This window comes from Phyllostomus hastatus, unplaced genomic scaffold, assembly GCF_019186645.2.
Source record: "Phyllostomus hastatus isolate PE091 unplaced genomic scaffold, TTU_PhHast_1.1 phas_contig_1, whole genome shotgun sequence".
Taxonomy (NCBI): domain Eukaryota; kingdom Metazoa; phylum Chordata; class Mammalia; order Chiroptera; family Phyllostomidae; genus Phyllostomus; species Phyllostomus hastatus.
This window is the reverse complement of record NW_025333498.1, coordinates 15,578,516-15,595,351: the sequence shown is the minus strand read 5'-3', so window position 1 is coordinate 15,595,351 and position 16,836 is coordinate 15,578,516. Positions and strand designations below refer to the sequence as shown.

Genomic DNA, 16,836 nt, shown 5'->3' with positions numbered 1-16,836 from the left:
CTTTCTTGATTGGAGAAGTAACAAAGAGACTAATTATTAAATACTTTCACTTACAAAGTAATTTTTAGAAATAGAAATAACTGTAATCTGTCCTGAAACTTTTTGAAGTTTATCAATATAATGAATGCTACAAGTCATATTTATGTTGCAATCTAAATATTATCAATCCTTCAATATTAACTCAGTATTCAAATTTCTAAAACGCAGTTATAGGAAATCCTGGAACTTTAATGAATAAAGGTATAAATTTTGAGTTAAGACATTAAATAGATCTTAAACCCTTCTTAAGATGCTAAAAGTAATCACCAAGAAAGGTGATTGGGGAGGGAAGATTCAGATGAACCACTTTAAGTTGGTATTTTCAAAATATGCATCATCCCACTATTTCGAAACTAATGGATGATGTCTACCAGTGTTTTGTATATGATTGACCTACACATTTTGGTTTGTAACAGAATTACATGCCTCCAAGTTAAGTTTGCAGCCATCACAAATCAGAATTCTTAATATTTGAAAGTAATAACTACAAGGATATCAGTTAAACACTTGCTAAGCACTTATTCTCTAGCAGGCCCTAAAACAAATGCTTTACATGAATTTTATCATTTAGATACTATTATTGCTCCATTTTATAAATGAGGAAACTGAGGCTAGAGAAGTGAAGTAATTTGTTAAAGTCCCAAAGATATTAAGTCGTAGGGTCAGACACAGCATTTTAGTTTTGACTTTAAAAAATCAACTAGTTATACCCAACAACATGAAATCAGAAGTAAAGTCTGCTTTATATATTAGATTGTAATAGTTATATACAAAATGTATGAAAGCACATTTGACATTCCCAAATAGCTAGTAAACAGAGCTATGGAATGGAAAGTGAGTTATAAACACAAAAGACAGTGTTAGTACAGTGTACAATGTAGCCCAATTTCTTCATCTGATTAACTTTGCATAAAGCTACATGGAATAGATGCTAAATGATTTGCCAAAATCATGTGACTCCAGCTAAAGGCAGAACTGGCACTAGAAATCTGAAAGCACTTCCTTTACTTGTTTCTGTATATCACTTTTAAAATAAGTGTAATATGAAATATATGCATAAAATTGCAATTAATGCTGACTTTGACATCAATTATTTGCTTGGAAAACTGTTTTGGTGTTAATGAAGCAAACTATGGCTTAGCCTTCAAGATCCCTGAAGCAGAGGGTTGTGCTTTTCAATTTGTTCTCTAAAACAACATCAGGGTAACAGTCATTAAATGCCATATCCATGCTTTCAGATTCATAATCAAAGAACCAGTCAATCCTCATTGTTTCAGCAATTTTCATATCAAATTGTGGTGTTTGTTAAAGAAGCTGATCTACTATAATACACATGTAATGTTAGTACTTTCCAAAAGACATAAACGCCTAACAAAATGAAATAACTCAACTATTCCTTTATGGCTTTAATTTCACATCTCTTCTATTTTCAAATACCTTTTCCTTCCTTGCCACCCAAACATCTTAACTCCATTTCCTGTGGCCCATTACTATGAAACCTTGGACAAATAAATTACTTGCCCTCTCAGTTACTCAGTATCTTCATCTGCAAAGGAAGGATAGTTTAAGGACCCTCTTAAATGTTGAAAAGCTTAAATGACCTAATGCATTCTGAACTATTTACAATAACTGACCCATGTTAATTTCTCAATACAAATTGTTGTTTTAACTGCTGAGATCGTTGCTGTTTTCTAACCTATCTCTGCTTCCTTTTAACACATGGAAATTACATCGGAACCAAATAACTAGCATTCCTTGCTGAAGCATAAATCAATTTGCTTGCCCTTGAGTAGACAAATGGCTCAATCTCAAGTGGCTGGTCCCCAAGAACTATCCCATGAACATGTAGAGTCTCTTTCCACTCCGATATCACAATGGGACCTAATATGACATTAAAAGCAAGGCACATCTAACATGTTTTCAGTGAATAATAATGGCCCCATATTTGGATTTTTTTTTCTATTAACTTCAATTCACACTGAGATTTGGATGTCAGAATTTCAAATCTTGGGGCATGTTATTTTTAAATTTACAACTCATTTCAAGTGATTAAAATAATGGAGTAGAAAAGGTCTAGGTTCAAAATGTGACTCAACTACATACTAGATATGCAATCTTGGGTAAATTAGACTCTCAAAGCCTCAGTTTCCACATTTGTAAAGTTGCAAAAATATCTGTATTTCACACAGAATTATTGTATGAATTAAATAAAATTATATATTACTTGGCACAGTGTCCAACAAATTATAAGTGTGTATTAAATTGTAGTCACTATTAGTATTAATACAAGAAAACACATGTAGTACAGATAATACATCTAATCTGGAACACATTTCTTTCTAACTTCCTTTAAGAAAGAACCTGTTTCATAATTTTAAAACTGGAAAATAAAATTACAGTTTGTATTTTGACTGAAATTGTATCGATCTCATTCTCTGTAGTACAAAAATTAAGGCAAAATACTCTGCAGATTCTTCCATTAAAATAACATGTAGGCCTTCAACAGCAAAGGAAATTTAGTTTTATGCTTATCAAGTTTAAAACTTAAGTAGAATCTACTCCATCACTATCAGTAGTACCCCTATAACACATTGTACTATTTAAGATTAAAAGTGATTTGTTCTAGAACTCAAACTTTCACATAACTGAAAAGGGAATTCTGAAATATTCCAAACTGCCACATTTATTGCTTAAAAATAAAGTTACTGAAAAGTAGTACACCTCCAAAAGCACCTTTACTATATGATGATTAAGTTATAGTTTTCGTGCTAAATCAATGTTCATTCTTAACTAAATATTACCAAAAATAATTTTGATTAGGAAGATTTCAATACGAAGTTATGATAGCCAATAACTTTTCTTTATAATGTTTTTCAATTTATCAATATATAAACACATTAACAACACTGGGCTAATCTCAGGAGATGACAGAGAAACATAACATTCTAATTTTAAAATGCATCACTCATGTTTTTTAAAATGTGTTCAAAATCAACTTGGTCCTCCTAAAAAGTAACTGTGGACTGCTGAAGACACGAGATTAGGATTCCCAGCCAGTTGGAACAAGTGCCTGAAACCAAGCCCACTCACATCCACACAAACCCCTGTTGAATAGGGTCCGTTTTGTCAATGGTGACACCCAGACCACAGAGAAAGAAGAAAACAGCTGACGCTAGGCACCACAAACCAGAAGCCAACTAGGAAAAGCAGAACGTGGAAAACTCGGTGAGTCACAGGTTTTACTTAGTACTGTGAGGAAACGATCAGCAAAATCACCAATCCCAATTCTCTCTCAACCCCCATACACAATATTAAAGAATTAAAACTACTGATGTAGTTTACATTTTCTCTTCTGCCATCCTTAGGACAAGTAAGCAGACTTGCCCTTCCCTCCAACCCCTACACCGCCCACCATTCCTCAAATAAGGACAATTGTGCTTATGCCTCTCTAAATTGCACAGAATCCACGCCCACACTTCTGGGCCGAGCAGCATGACACTGACAGTTTTCGGTCCCTCCCGATATTTCCAACTCGTAGCGCCTCCGCACAACTCAGAAGGACCCTAGCAAAACAGTAGAAACGACAGCGTAGCAAGGGTCTTCTGACCCTTTGCCTCCATGTAGGTGAACCAAAGAACCGATGCTCGGTTCACCCTAGGCACCCCAAGCCCCGCGCCGAGATCAAGACTGGGAACCACCTCCCTTGGGGGGAGGGGAGGAGGAAGGGGTCTCCAGCACTCCTGAGCCACCCCTGCCATTGTCCTAGGAAATCAGAGGGACCACGCGGCGAGAATGGGTCAGCGCGCAGCCGGCATTCAATTTGAGAAGCCGCCACCGTAGAGCTCTTAGGCCACTCCGCAAGGGGCGGGGGCGCCTGGGAGAGGCAAGCGAGGGAACCGGGAGCGTAGTTCCCAGCAAAAGGCTCAGCGCGCCTCCCCTCTGCCGACCCCTTCTAGTTGCCCTCATTTTAAGCGCTCTACCTTCAAGAAGCGAGCAAAGCCCGGTGCTGGAGTCCACCTCTGCCAGCTTCGGGCGCCACTGCGCAGCCTGCCTCGGGGGCGGAGAGCAAGACTCCACTGACAGAGAGGCCCTGCCAATTCCTTCCCATCAAACCCCGCGCTCCCGCCCCGGGCCAATCGGCGCCGCGGCCGACGCGCGCCGCTCTCCCGTCACGTGACCCTGGCCGGGGCGGGGAGTTGGGTAGGGCAGCGGGACGGTTGCCCTGGGGACGCCCGCTGTTGTGACTTTATGGCCAAGTGAGGTGCGCCTCGTCACGTCTGGGAGGTGCGATGCTGTTTATTTTGACTACTACAAATACTGTTAATTCTAACTCTTCTGCTACCTCCTCCTTTTCTTTTAAAGCCCATTCTGCGAATCTCATTGGAAGAAGAAAATCCCCGAAATTGGTCCTATACCACTTGGAGAGGGGAGTGGGGTGGAAGGTGGAGGTGGGTGCCCTTGGAAGGTAGTTTCTCCTGAAGAGTCGCGTCTGGGCTGTTATCCAGCGGGCAGCCGAGCAAGTCAGCACTACACATATTAGAAGAACCGGTTCCCAAAGAAGCCAGTGGAGAAAATTCACCCTAGCCGCCAGAAGTGCTTGAGGCTCTTATCAGTCAAAAACGTCACAAAGAGTCATTTGAAGACTGAACGCTTACCTCATCTGCGTGTGTTAAGCTTCAAATGCCAAAAGGTTGATTTCAAACTAGATAACAAAAACTGAGTTTTCTTTCTTAAAACTCTTACCTTAAAAACACCCTTTACGTGTCCGTGATACTTGGGCCCACAAATAAACCACCCAGCCTCCATTTGCCTCATTTAAAACATCGCCTGAAAAGCATTTAATTTCCTAGTCAACTGGAAATGACAATCCTAAATAACAAGATAGAGGAATCACACAAGGTAACATGGAAAAGGGTAGAGAAACGTCAACAAACCTTTTGTCATGTTTTATCCCTGCGACGTTTTTAACCCTGTGTGCAAACACTTCCATGGGATTTTTCTAATTTAGTTACACATTCTAAAATAAAAAGTTGGTATAATTTTTAAGGAGTGTAATTGTTTCAGTAGGCAAAGAAAAGAACTGTACATATATCTAGATGGTAAGAATAATTTATCCTGGAAGCTACCAGATAATTTATGGTGGAATTGCTTCTCCTAGCTGCCAAAATCTTTACTTACAAGATGAAGGAAAGGGAACCAAAGTTTACATGTTGTGTACTCTGGGTCAGGCACTTCACAAACCTAAAAGAAAATGAAAACAAGCATTTCACCTATTTTGATATAGAAGTTGAACCATTTTGTTTTTCCACCTTTGCTATTTCAACATACTTTTTTAAAAAAGGCCTGTGCAGTTATGCAGATACTACATCTCACCTCAGAAGCATCTCTTTTCCTAAGAGAATAGGAAAGAAATGCCTTCTGCTTGCTAAAGATTTGTTCTCTGATTTTAACTGAGCCATCAAGGTCTATTTGTAAAGAGGAAGAAACAGAAGGCGGGAGGCAGAAGAGGTAGGAAGATGCAAGAGCTTTCAAAACCTAATCCAGCAACAAAATTCTCTAGGTAAATGCTCTGGAAGAACAGAGATTTGGCCTGTTGAGGGGAGGGAGAGATGTACTGAGTCACTCTTCTAATCCTCCCAACAAACTTTTAAGGTAGGTATCATTTTTAAAATGAGGAAACTGAAGAGTTGAAAGACTATGTCCATTGTTGAAGGTGCTGTTTCACTGCCTCCTTTATATTAAGTGGTAAACGTTTGTTACGCACAGTGAGGAAAGACATTACAAGCTGAGATATCAATGTACTACATGGCTGGACTGCAGGCTACAGGGGTTCTTCTAAATATTTATTGAGGACAAGACCTTGTGTTAAGTGCTGAAAATAGATAAATAAAACAGCTGCTCTAAAGCAACTGACACTAGTGAAAGAAACCTTCAAGAAAACAAAAATACAATATAAAATGAATAAGTACTGTGATAGAGGCAAATGTTCAAGAGATTGGACGATGATCAGCCAGAGAAGATGTGGGACAGCCAGTGAAAGTGGTACTTTAGTTGTGTTCAAATATTAAAGAGTTATTCCCTACTAATCCTAAAATTATTCTGGGATAGATTTCAGGGAAGTGACATTGGAAGAGCACCTTTCTGGTGGGAAAGGAATCTAACTAGCCAAAAGAATTCAAAGGGTCTAGTTAAATAAACGAGCCACATGTATTTAGAGAAACAAATGAAAGTTACTAGAGATAGGTGCTATGAGAGCTTGCAGTGGGATCATTCATTGATCTGGTTTAGGAAAATGTAGGAAAGATCTCTTTGAGGAAGTTACTCTGGAATAAATATCTAAAGGGATCTAATAAAGATGGAGTTCTAATGAAGAAAGGAGAAAAGAAAACAGAGGAAACATCTTAGGTAAAGATGTTTTGTCATAAGGAACATGACAGGCATGATGGATTGAAAGTAGTCCATTGTGGCTAGGGTAGATTGCAGGAAAAAGGTACTACATCGTGAAACACTAAGACCAGACTAAGCAGGACCTCGCTGGCCATACTGAAACCTTCACTTTTCTTGAGAACAAAGTGGGAAGGGGATTTGATCTGATCAGATCTGTGTTTTGAAAAGATCATTCCAGCTGCAGTGTGAGACTATGAACAGGACCAGCATTGGACCATTTAGGATTTACTGGTGGTGATTAATGTTGGTAGTAGTTCAAGTGGACTGGTGTAGGAACAAGAAGATGAAGACATGTTAGGAAAATGAAACAATTTTGGAAGTAGAATGTTAGCTCTTGGTGATGAATTTAGATGTGAGGCTAAATGGGGATTGAAGGAAAGTGAGGAGTTAGAGAAGACAGGAGGATTTCTGTCAGGCTCAGTGAGTAGATACTAATGCTGTCACTAAGATGTGGGAACCCTGAAATGGAGTTGGGTTTGGGAGAAGATGATGATTTGAATTTGAACACACTGGGTTTAAGATGTTTTTGGACTTCAAGGAGAGGTCATGTAAACAGATTATGGATCTTCAGCACTGTGGAGGAATCTGGACTGGAGAAAAAATTATAGTTTGTAATCTGTTGTTTTCTACAAGGTACTTATTTTTTTCAAAATGCAATTATTACAAACAAATGTTTTTGAGTACATTGCAAAAACAAAAACAAAAAACAATGTAGAAGTCTCTAGAGCAGTTCCCCAGACTTCTCTGTGAATCACCTGGGGTCTTTGTTAAAAAAACAAATTCTCAGACCCCTTCTCTGGAAATTCTGACTTCTATATGTCTGGTATGGGGCATATGAATTTGAATTTTTAACATGACCACTGGTGGGAGTTTCCCTGGGCCATTGCCAAGGATATTCAAATAAAAGAACACAAGAGGCTACCTGCATGAAAGTTACCCAAGGTGCTTACTAAAATATAGATTCTTTGGCCCTGCAGACTAAAATTTCTGTGGGTGTAATAGATGGGAGGAATAGAGACAGGAATATTGTACAGTACCAGGCAGTCCACAACTTCACACTCTGCCTTTGAAAGAGGTGTCATGGGCTCACTACCAGGAAGTTCAGAGGAAAGCTGTTATCCTTTGCTGGATGAAGCATGTGTAGGCAGTAGGCAGCCCTCGAAAGCTGCTCTGATAACAACCTTCTAGGCTTCTAACCCAAGCCTCTGTCCCTGCCCACTGAAATAGCACTCAGCCCACTCTGATGCCCTTTTCCACCACTCCCACCAAACCTCATTCTTCCCTCCCAGTCTTCTTCAGTGTTATGCTCCACATATACCCCTCAGTTCAGTAGGCTTTTTTAAGCTAATCTGACCAGGGTTGGGAGGGAAATAGGGTCAAATGCTATGTTTTACTCTGGGAAAGCTTTTTCTTTTGTTCTTGAGAACCTACTTTGGAAGTTTTTTGTTTTTAAAGGCTGAATTGTTTGTTCTCTTTGTAGTCTTGCTATAACAACTCTAAGTCCCTATGAAGCATGGTAGATGCTTCTAACTAGGGACAGAATCAAGAAGAATGGGGGCAGGAGAAGATTAGAATTATTTGTGTGATGGGAAATATAGCAAACACACAGAAATGTTCATTGAGCATGGGCCTGTGAACCAAAGCATCACCAGTTCAATTCCCAAGCAGGGCACATGCCTGGTTTGCAGACCAGGTCACTGGTGAGGGGCCCCCAAGAGGCAACCACACATTGATGTTTCTCTCCCTCTCTTTCTCCCTCCCTTCTCTCTCTAGAAATAAATAAAATGTTAAAAAAAGAGAAAGAAATGTTCATAAAAACAGAAGTGTACTACTTAAAGACTATAACTTAAATACTCATGTAACTCTACTGGTAAAAAGTAGAACATTACCATCATTCCAAAAGGCCCCAATGTATCCCTTCCCTTAAAACCCCCAAGTGCCTAGAGATAACCACTGTCTTGATTATCAGATTATTCACTTTCTGGCTTTTCTTTGTAGTTTTACTGCCTAATTGCTCATTTTTAAACAATATAGTTTATTGTTTAACTCTATATAAATGGAATTATAGAGTAATGTTTTTCACATCTTAAATTTTTTTGATCATTGGTATGTTTTTAAGATTCAGCTGTGGGATGTGGCTGTAGTTTATTCATTTTCATTGCTTAGATCACTATATTGCATGGAAACATCATAATTTATTTATCTATTCTATTTATGGACATATAGGCTATTTCATGGTGTGGACTATTATAAACAATGCTGTTGTGCATGTGTGTTTGTATGCTGGAGCACATAAACACAGATTTCTATAGAATCTTTAACCTTGGAATTGAATTACTGGTTCATAGGGCATGTTTATCCTCAACTCTACAAGACCATGCCAGAATTTTTCAAAATAATTGTACCAATGTATATAACCAAAAACAATATGTAAAAGTTATTGTTGTTCCACATCGTCACCAATACTTGAATCATCTGACATTTTTTTAAAGATTTTATTTATGTATTTTTAGAGAGGGAGGAAGGGAGGGAGAAAGAGAGGGAAAGAAACACCTGTGTGAGAAACAATGATTGATTGCCTCTGGTACATGCCCCTACTGGGGACTATGCCCTGAATGGGAATTGAACCGGTGACCTTTCACTTTAAGGAATGATGCCCAACCAACGGAGCCACACCAGTTAGGGTTGTCTGATATTTTAATTTTTGTCCCATCTAGTAGATGTGTACTGCCAACTTATTTGACACTATTTTGCATTTCTGACTATAAAGAATAGAATCTTTTCATATGAGCTTTGGCTCATTGTTCAAGTGTTTTCCCATTTTTATATTGGATGGGTTTTTTTCTTATTTGTATTAATTGATTATATAGTATGGAAATAAGTATTTTATTCATTAAATGTGCTAGAGATATTTTTTCCACTGTAGGGCTTGCCTTTTCACGCATTTAGTAATGTTGTTTGATGAAAAGAAATTTTTTAAAAAGATTGTAATTATTTATAGAGAGAGGGAAAGGGAGGGAGAAAGAGAGGGAAAGAAACATCAGTGTGTGGTTGCCTCTCATGCACCCTGTGCCGGGGAACCTGGCCTGCAACTCAGACATGTACCCTGACTGGGAATTGAATCCGTGACACTTTGCTTCGAAGTCCGGTTCTCAGTCCACCGAGACACACCAGCAAAGGCTGAAAAGAAATTTTGAATGGGCTCAAATTTATCACTCCTTTCCTTTATGATTAGTGATGCCTGTATCCTGCTTAAGAGATCTTTTCCTATCCTAAGGGCATATTGTCTTCTAAAATTTTATTGCTTTGCTTTTCAAATCTAGTTCTAAGTAAACCTGAAATTAACTTTTTTTAAATTTTTATTTATTTATGTTTAGAGAGGGGGGAAGGGAGAGAAACATCAATGTGTGAGGTCCACAGCCCAGGCATGTGCCCTGACTGGGAATCAAACAGGCAACTCTTTGGTTCATAGGCTGGTGCTCAACCCATTGAGCCACACCAGCCAGGGCTGAAATTAACATTTTATATATGAAGAAAGTGAGACATCTGTAGTCCTCATACCCCTCCACCTCCTTCCAGTGTGGAAGTTTTAACCAGTACCACTTATTGGCAGGTTGTCCTCTCCCCTCTACCCTGCAGTGCTATTTTGGTCATAAATAAAGTAGTTGTATATGTGTAGATTTGTTTCTGACCTTGCTATTCATTCCATTGATCTATTTTATTTTTTTATATGTTACTAGATTCAATATGAAAATATTTTTAAGACCTGGGGGTGAGGAACTCTTGTGAATGAGATTGATCTGTAATTTTTCTTTCTTGTAATGTCCTTTGGGTTTGACATGAGTTATACTAGCCAGTCTCATAAAAAGAGTTGGGGAATATACAACCTTTTTTTTCTCTTCTGTCATTATTTTTACCCATTTATTCTTGTCTCAGAATAAAATTGTCAAGAACCTCCCCCAAATTTATATTTTTATTAACATTTCTTTAATTATGTATATTAACTTAAGGGAGAATAATATTCTTCTACATGAGTTTCCCCTTTCTGGAATTTGGTGTGACTCTATATTTGTTCAACAGTCCTTGTGTGTTTTTTTCAAAGTTTTTATTATTTTTATCATGTAGATCTCATACCTTCCAGTGGGCAGAATTTTAAAGATGTCTTTCCAAGATTTCCATCCCCTGGTTACTAAATAAAACACTACTCTAGAGCCTTGGCCAGTGTGGCTCAGATGGTTGAAGCATCGTCATATAATTGAAAGGTTGAGGGTTTACTCCCAAGTAGGGCACATACCAATGTTTCGGGTTCAATCCTAAGTCTGGGGGCTAGTGCATGACATGCCAGTTTCAATGCACACAATCCTGGATGTGGGCACCAATCCTGGGTCTGGGCACATACGAAAGACAACCAATCGATGCTTCTCGTATAGATGTTTCTCTCCCTTCCTCTCTCTCTGAAAACAATGAAAAAAATGTCCTGTGGTGAGAATTTAAAAAAAAAAAAGCTAGTCTAGGTACTATAGTGAACCACAGTTACAGATGTAATTAAAGGTATAGATTATCCTGAATAATCTAGCAAAGAGAAATTTTCTTTTTTTTATGTTTACCCTTATTTGTTACTCTTAGAAGACCTCATTTTTGGCTGGACTTAGACTTAGAGATAGAAGCTCTCAGAGAGGACAGCCTACGTCTCTTGGCAATTTGTTCCTGGCATTTTTCTTTGGCATCCTTCGCCCTCTTAGCCAAAAGTTTAGCATGCTCAGCAGCCTCTTCCTTATTTTTCTTAGCATGTTGCTTCTTCAGAGCAATACACCGATGTTTGTGTTGCAGGACACGTGGAGTAACAAGACACTGAATCTCAGGTGCTTTGGTTCTAGTTTTCTTACCTTCCTTGTTTAGGGGTTTTCTCACAACATATTGGCGGACCTCATCTTTTTTAGAGAGGTTGAAAAGTTTGTGGATTCTGTTAGCTCTTTTGGGCCCCAGGTGACCAGGCATAGTACTATCAGTGAGACCAGGAATATCTTTCTCCCCTTTTTATTTACAATAACCAAGTTGAGAACACTGAGATTTGGCATCCACAATGCAACCCTGAACTGATTTTTGCTTTCGCTCTCCAGTCCTCCTTGGTCTGTAACAGGAATGCCCCTTGTTCAGCAGCAGGTGGGCATGACCATGGGTAAAGAAACCCTGCTCCATGGGGAAACATTGTTGGTCATTCCCACCATTGATTTGAACTACATAACCCTTCCACTTTTCACCCAGAGCAACAACAGCAACTTCTGTGGCCATACGCTTCTCATAAAAAGTATGACGTTTGCGTTCATCATCCACTTCAATGAGTTTCTGACAGCCAGTGGCTGGGAAAGAGATTTTCAGCTTCATCCTGAAGCAGCCATCTCAGAAGTTTTCTTTCTGGAGTCAGAGAGATGTGGCATAAGAAGGAAGGTGAGGAGATACAAGCAGAAGAGGAGGTCAGAGACATTCAAAGTATAAAAAGGACTTGACCCATTGCTGTTGACTTTCAAAATGATGCAAAAAGATCATAAACCAAAGAATGTAGGCAGGCTCTAGAAGCTGAGAATGCCTTCTGGCTGATAGCTAGCAAGCAAAGGAAAACTCAGTCTGGTTCTGGCCAAGATGAAGGCATAGATAGAAACTCTTCCCTTCCTCACACAACCAAAAGGAAGATAACAACCGATCTAAAATCAATAAACAACCAGAAGGGCCAGAAAATCAAACTGCATGGAACTCTGACAACCAAGGAATTAAAGAAATTGTCAGCCAGAACAACCAGACCGGTAAGAACCTGCAACAAGGCAGTGGACAGTGAGGAAGGGGCCAGCTGAGAGAAACCTCGAGGAGGTTGCAGACTGCGTGGGTGGGGATGGCTGAACGAGAAACTGAGACTCCACAGCTGACTGTGGAGTATGGCGGGGGTTGCCACAGTGGGAGAAACTCCCAGTCTCACACAAGAGTCCACTGGAAAGTGTGCTAGAGATGAACAGGTGAGCCTCATTGTTCCCTCTCTGGCCCCTCCGCCACAGGCAGCCTGCAGTGCAGCAAGGACATTTGCCCTACCTGGGTGAATACCTAAGGCCCCACCCCTTTACAACTTAACAGGTGCCCAAGACAAAGAAATATGGCCCAAATGAGAGAACAGAGCAAAACCTCAGAATGAGAGCTAAGCGATGGGGACATAGCCAACCTATCTGATGGAGAATTTAAAACCCTGGTAATCAAAATGCTCACAGAACTGATTGAGCCTGGTTGAGAAAATGAAAAAAACAAATGAAAGATACCCAAAGTGAAATAAATGAAAATATCCAGGGAACCAACTTTAATAGGAATGAAACAAGGACTCAAAGCAACGATTTGGAACAAAAGGAAGAAATAAACATCCAACCAGAACAGAATGAAGGAACAAGAATTCAAAAAAAATGAAGAAAGGCTAAGGAATTTCTGGGAAAACCTGAAATGTTCCAATATCTGAATTATAGAGGTGCCAGAAGGAGAAGAACAACACCAAGAAATTTAAAACTTATTTGAATAATGAAGGAAAACTTCCCCAATCTGGCAAAGGAAATAGACTTCCAGGAAGCCCAGGGAGTCCCAAAGAAGTTGTACCCAAAGAGGAACACACCAAGGCACATCATCATTAAGTTACCCAAGATTAAAGATAAAGAGACAATCGTAAAAGCAGCATGAGGAAAGGAGAGAATTACCTGCAAAGAAGTACCCATGAGGCTATCAGCTGATTTCTCAAAAGAAATCTTGCAGGCAAGAAGGGGCTGGAAAGTATTTGAAGTCATGAAAGGCAAGGACCTGCATCCAAGATAACTCTATCCAGCAAAGCTTTCATTTAGAGTGGAAGGGCAGATAAAGTGCTTCCCAGATAAGGTCAAGTTAAAAGAGTTCATCATCGCCAAGCCCTTATTATATGAAATGTTGTTCCGGCAAGATGGAGGAATAGGTGGACGCACCATACCTCCTCGCACAACCAAGATTAGAATAACAACAATTTACAGCTAGAATAACACCCAGTACTGATAGAGGATTTATCTGAATGGAAGTCGGACAGCCAAGAAGTTGAAGTAGACCTGTACATCCAGACTGGTAGGGGACGACGAGCCGGGCGGGCGAGGCGCGCAGAGGTCAGGGAAAACTTGGCACGAAACCGGCGCTACAGCCATCCGGCACGCAAGAACACAGTGGTGGTCCCTGAGTACACAAGCTGCGGCTGGCGGACCCAGTGAGGCGGCCTTTGTGGACCAGGGCAGAGCTCGCAGCCCAGGATCCCAGAGAAGGGACTAAGATCTCAGGAGAACGGAACTACCGCCATTGTTTCCTCCTGTCCTCGCTCCCGCCTCCACCCCCGCCCCCACATATAACGTCACAATCTAGCGATTGGGGTGCCCAGCTCCGGTGAACACCTAAGGCTCCACCCCCTACCATAACAAGAGCAACCAGACCGGAAAAAAAAGAAAAAAAAAGGAGAGACAGGGAGAGACATGTTTCCAACAGAAGAACAGATCAGTCCCCCAGGACTCATCCTTTTGAACAACCAAGAAATAGCCAATCTATCAGATGCACAGTTCAAAACACTGGTGATCAGAAAGCTCACGGAATTGGTTGATTTTGGGCACAAATTAGATGAAAAGATGCAGGTTACCATAAAAGAGATGCAGGGAGATACACGGAGGAGAGCCAATAGTGAAGGGAAGGAAATTGGGTCTCAAAACAATACAGTGGACCAGAAGGAAGATAGAATCAACCAAGCAGGAAAGCATGAAGAAATAAGAATTCAGAAAAAATGAGGAGAAGCTTAAGAGCATCCAGGACATCTTTAAACGTTCCAACATCCGAATTATAGGGGTACCAGAAGGGGAAGGGGAAAAGCAACAGATTGAGCACGTATTTGAACAAATAATAAAGGAGAACTTCCCCAATCTGGCAAAGGAAATAGTCTCCTAAGAAATCCAGGAAGCTCAGGGAGCCCCAAAGAAGTTGGACCCAAGAAGAAACACACCAAGGCACATCATAATTACATTAGCCAAGGTAAAAATGAAGGAGAGAATCCTAGAAGCAGCAAGAGATAAGGGGACAGTCACCTACAAAGGAGTTCCCATCAGACTGTCAGCTGATTTCTCCAAAGAGACCTTACAGGCAAGAAGGGGCTGGAAAGAAATATTCCAAGTCATGAAAGACAAGGACCTACATCCCAGATTGCTCTATCCAGCAAAGCTCTCATTTAGAATGGAAGGGCAGATAAAGTGCTTCTCAGATAAGGTCAAGTTAAAGGAGTTCATCATCACCAAGCCCTTATTTTATGAAATGCTAAAGGGACTTATCTAAGAAAAGAAGATAAAGAAAAAGCATGTATAGTAAAAGGACAGCAAACTCACAATTATTAACAACCACACCTAAAGCAAAACCAAAAGAAACTAAGCAAACAACTAGAACAGGAACAGAACCACAGAAGTGGCGGTCACATGGAGGGTTAGCAACAGGGGGGTGGGAGGAGGAGAGCGGGGGAAAAGGTATAGAGAATAATTAGCATAGAATGTAGGTTGAAAATAGATAGGGGGAGGGCAAGAATAGTATGGGAAATGTAGAAGCTAAAGAGCTCATAAGTATGACACATGGACATGAACTAAAGGGGGGGGGGAATGTGGGTGGGAGAGGGGGTACAGAGTGGAGGGGAGAGAAGGGGGGAAATGGGACAACTGTAATAGCATAATCAATAAAATATATTTTAAAAAAGAAATGCTAAAGGGACTTATCTAAGAAAAAGAAGATAAAAATATGAACAGTAAAATGACAACAAACTCACAACTATCAACAAATGAACCTAAAAGAAAAGACAAAAAACGAAAACAAAAACTGAGCAAACAACCAGAACAGGAACAGAACCAGAGAAATGGGCAGCACAGTGGGGAGGGTGAAGGGAAGAATGGGGGGAAAAGGTACAGGGAAGAAAAAGCATAATTGGTAGGCATAAAATAGAGGTGGAGAGGTAAAAATGGTATAGGAAACAGAGAACTTACATATGCAACCCATGGATATGAACTAAGGGGTGGGGGAATGCTGGAGGGTTGGGGGTGCAGGGTGGAGGGGGCTAAAAGGGGAGAAATTGGGAAAACTGTAATAGATAAAATAAAATACACTTTAAAAAAGGAAAAGAAAGAAAACTCAGTCCTACAACTGTATGGAACTGAATTCTGTCAACAACCAGAATGAACCTAGGAACAGATTCTCCTTTGGAGTTTCCAGAAAGTTACATACATAGTTTGCTGATACCTTAATTTCAGGCTTGTGAAATACACAGCAGAAAAACAGCTGAGCCACAATTGCCTGGATTTCTGATCTACAACTGTGAGATAATAAGTGCTGTTTTAAGATGCTTAAGTTGTAGTAATGTGTTATGGCCAGAAAAGAAAACTAATACATACCTTTCTTATTAAGCAAAAATATTTTAGTTGGCTCATCAAGTAAACCTTTAAGTAAAATGATACCAAGAAGGTCGTACTCAAACCCTGTTGATGAAATTGTTTCACCTTTTAGAATACAAACTAAAAATACACATATAGCTAAGGGAAGTGGCACTTAAAACTACTCTCAACCACCTCCTAAAGGTGGGTTGGGTAGACAATACAGAGAGTACTCGGGAGAAGAGGGACAAATTAGAAAAAGGACAACACTGAAGTCAAGAGCTCAGAGTGCAGCAGAATGAACAGTGTGGCTCCTCAACCTCTGCTTGCTCACTTCAATATAAACTCATCCATCACACTCTTCTAAAGCAAATGTGTGCTAAATTTGGTTTCCGTGTTCCAATAAAAAGAAAAAGTAGGAAGTAAAGTCTAGACTGCTGTGAAATAACTTTGAAAATATCGATGTTTTTAATATTGACATTTGTCAAGTGTAACATAAATATTCCTATTATCATATAATTCCAGGGGCCATTTGTATCTGAAAGGCATGGTTTAAAATTTGAATGAGATATTCTGGAATGTACATAATTCCATGTGAACTCAATGTAGTTATTGAAAAAAGAACATTTTCTTCTTACAATGCAAAAATCAACTTTGCTTATTCTGGAATGTACATTTATATATAGCTTCTATGTGTACTTATATATTTATATATGTATATATATGTATAAAATTAAGCAGGTTAAAATAAATCCTTGGCTTGGTGCCCAGCACTTCCAGTACTTCCAAAAGATGGCATTCTAATGCTACCTAAAAAAATAATGATACACATGACAAATCAGGTAGCTGATGAAACTCAAATCTATTGTATGCATGTAAAGCTTACACATAAAGTAAGGAAGATGTAGCTTTAGCTAAG

At 39.7% G+C, this 16,836-nt stretch overlaps 1 protein-coding gene and 1 pseudogene across 2 annotated transcripts in view; both read right to left on the bottom strand.

Moving 5' to 3' along the window:
* LNPK (lunapark, ER junction formation factor) overlaps positions 1-4,144 on the bottom strand; it is a 73,283-nt gene extending 69,139 nt beyond the window's left edge. For both annotated transcript variants that reach the window (XM_045858193.1, XM_045858273.1), the window contains exon 1: positions 4,020-4,144. The gene's annotated coding sequence lies outside the window, so the exon portion shown is untranslated. The remainder of the gene's footprint in view (positions 1-4,019) is intronic.
* A 6,974-nt stretch (positions 4,145-11,118) lies between these two features.
* LOC123812663 lies at positions 11,119-11,871 on the bottom strand (annotated as a pseudogene).
* Between the last annotated feature and the right edge of the window lie 4,965 nt (positions 11,872-16,836).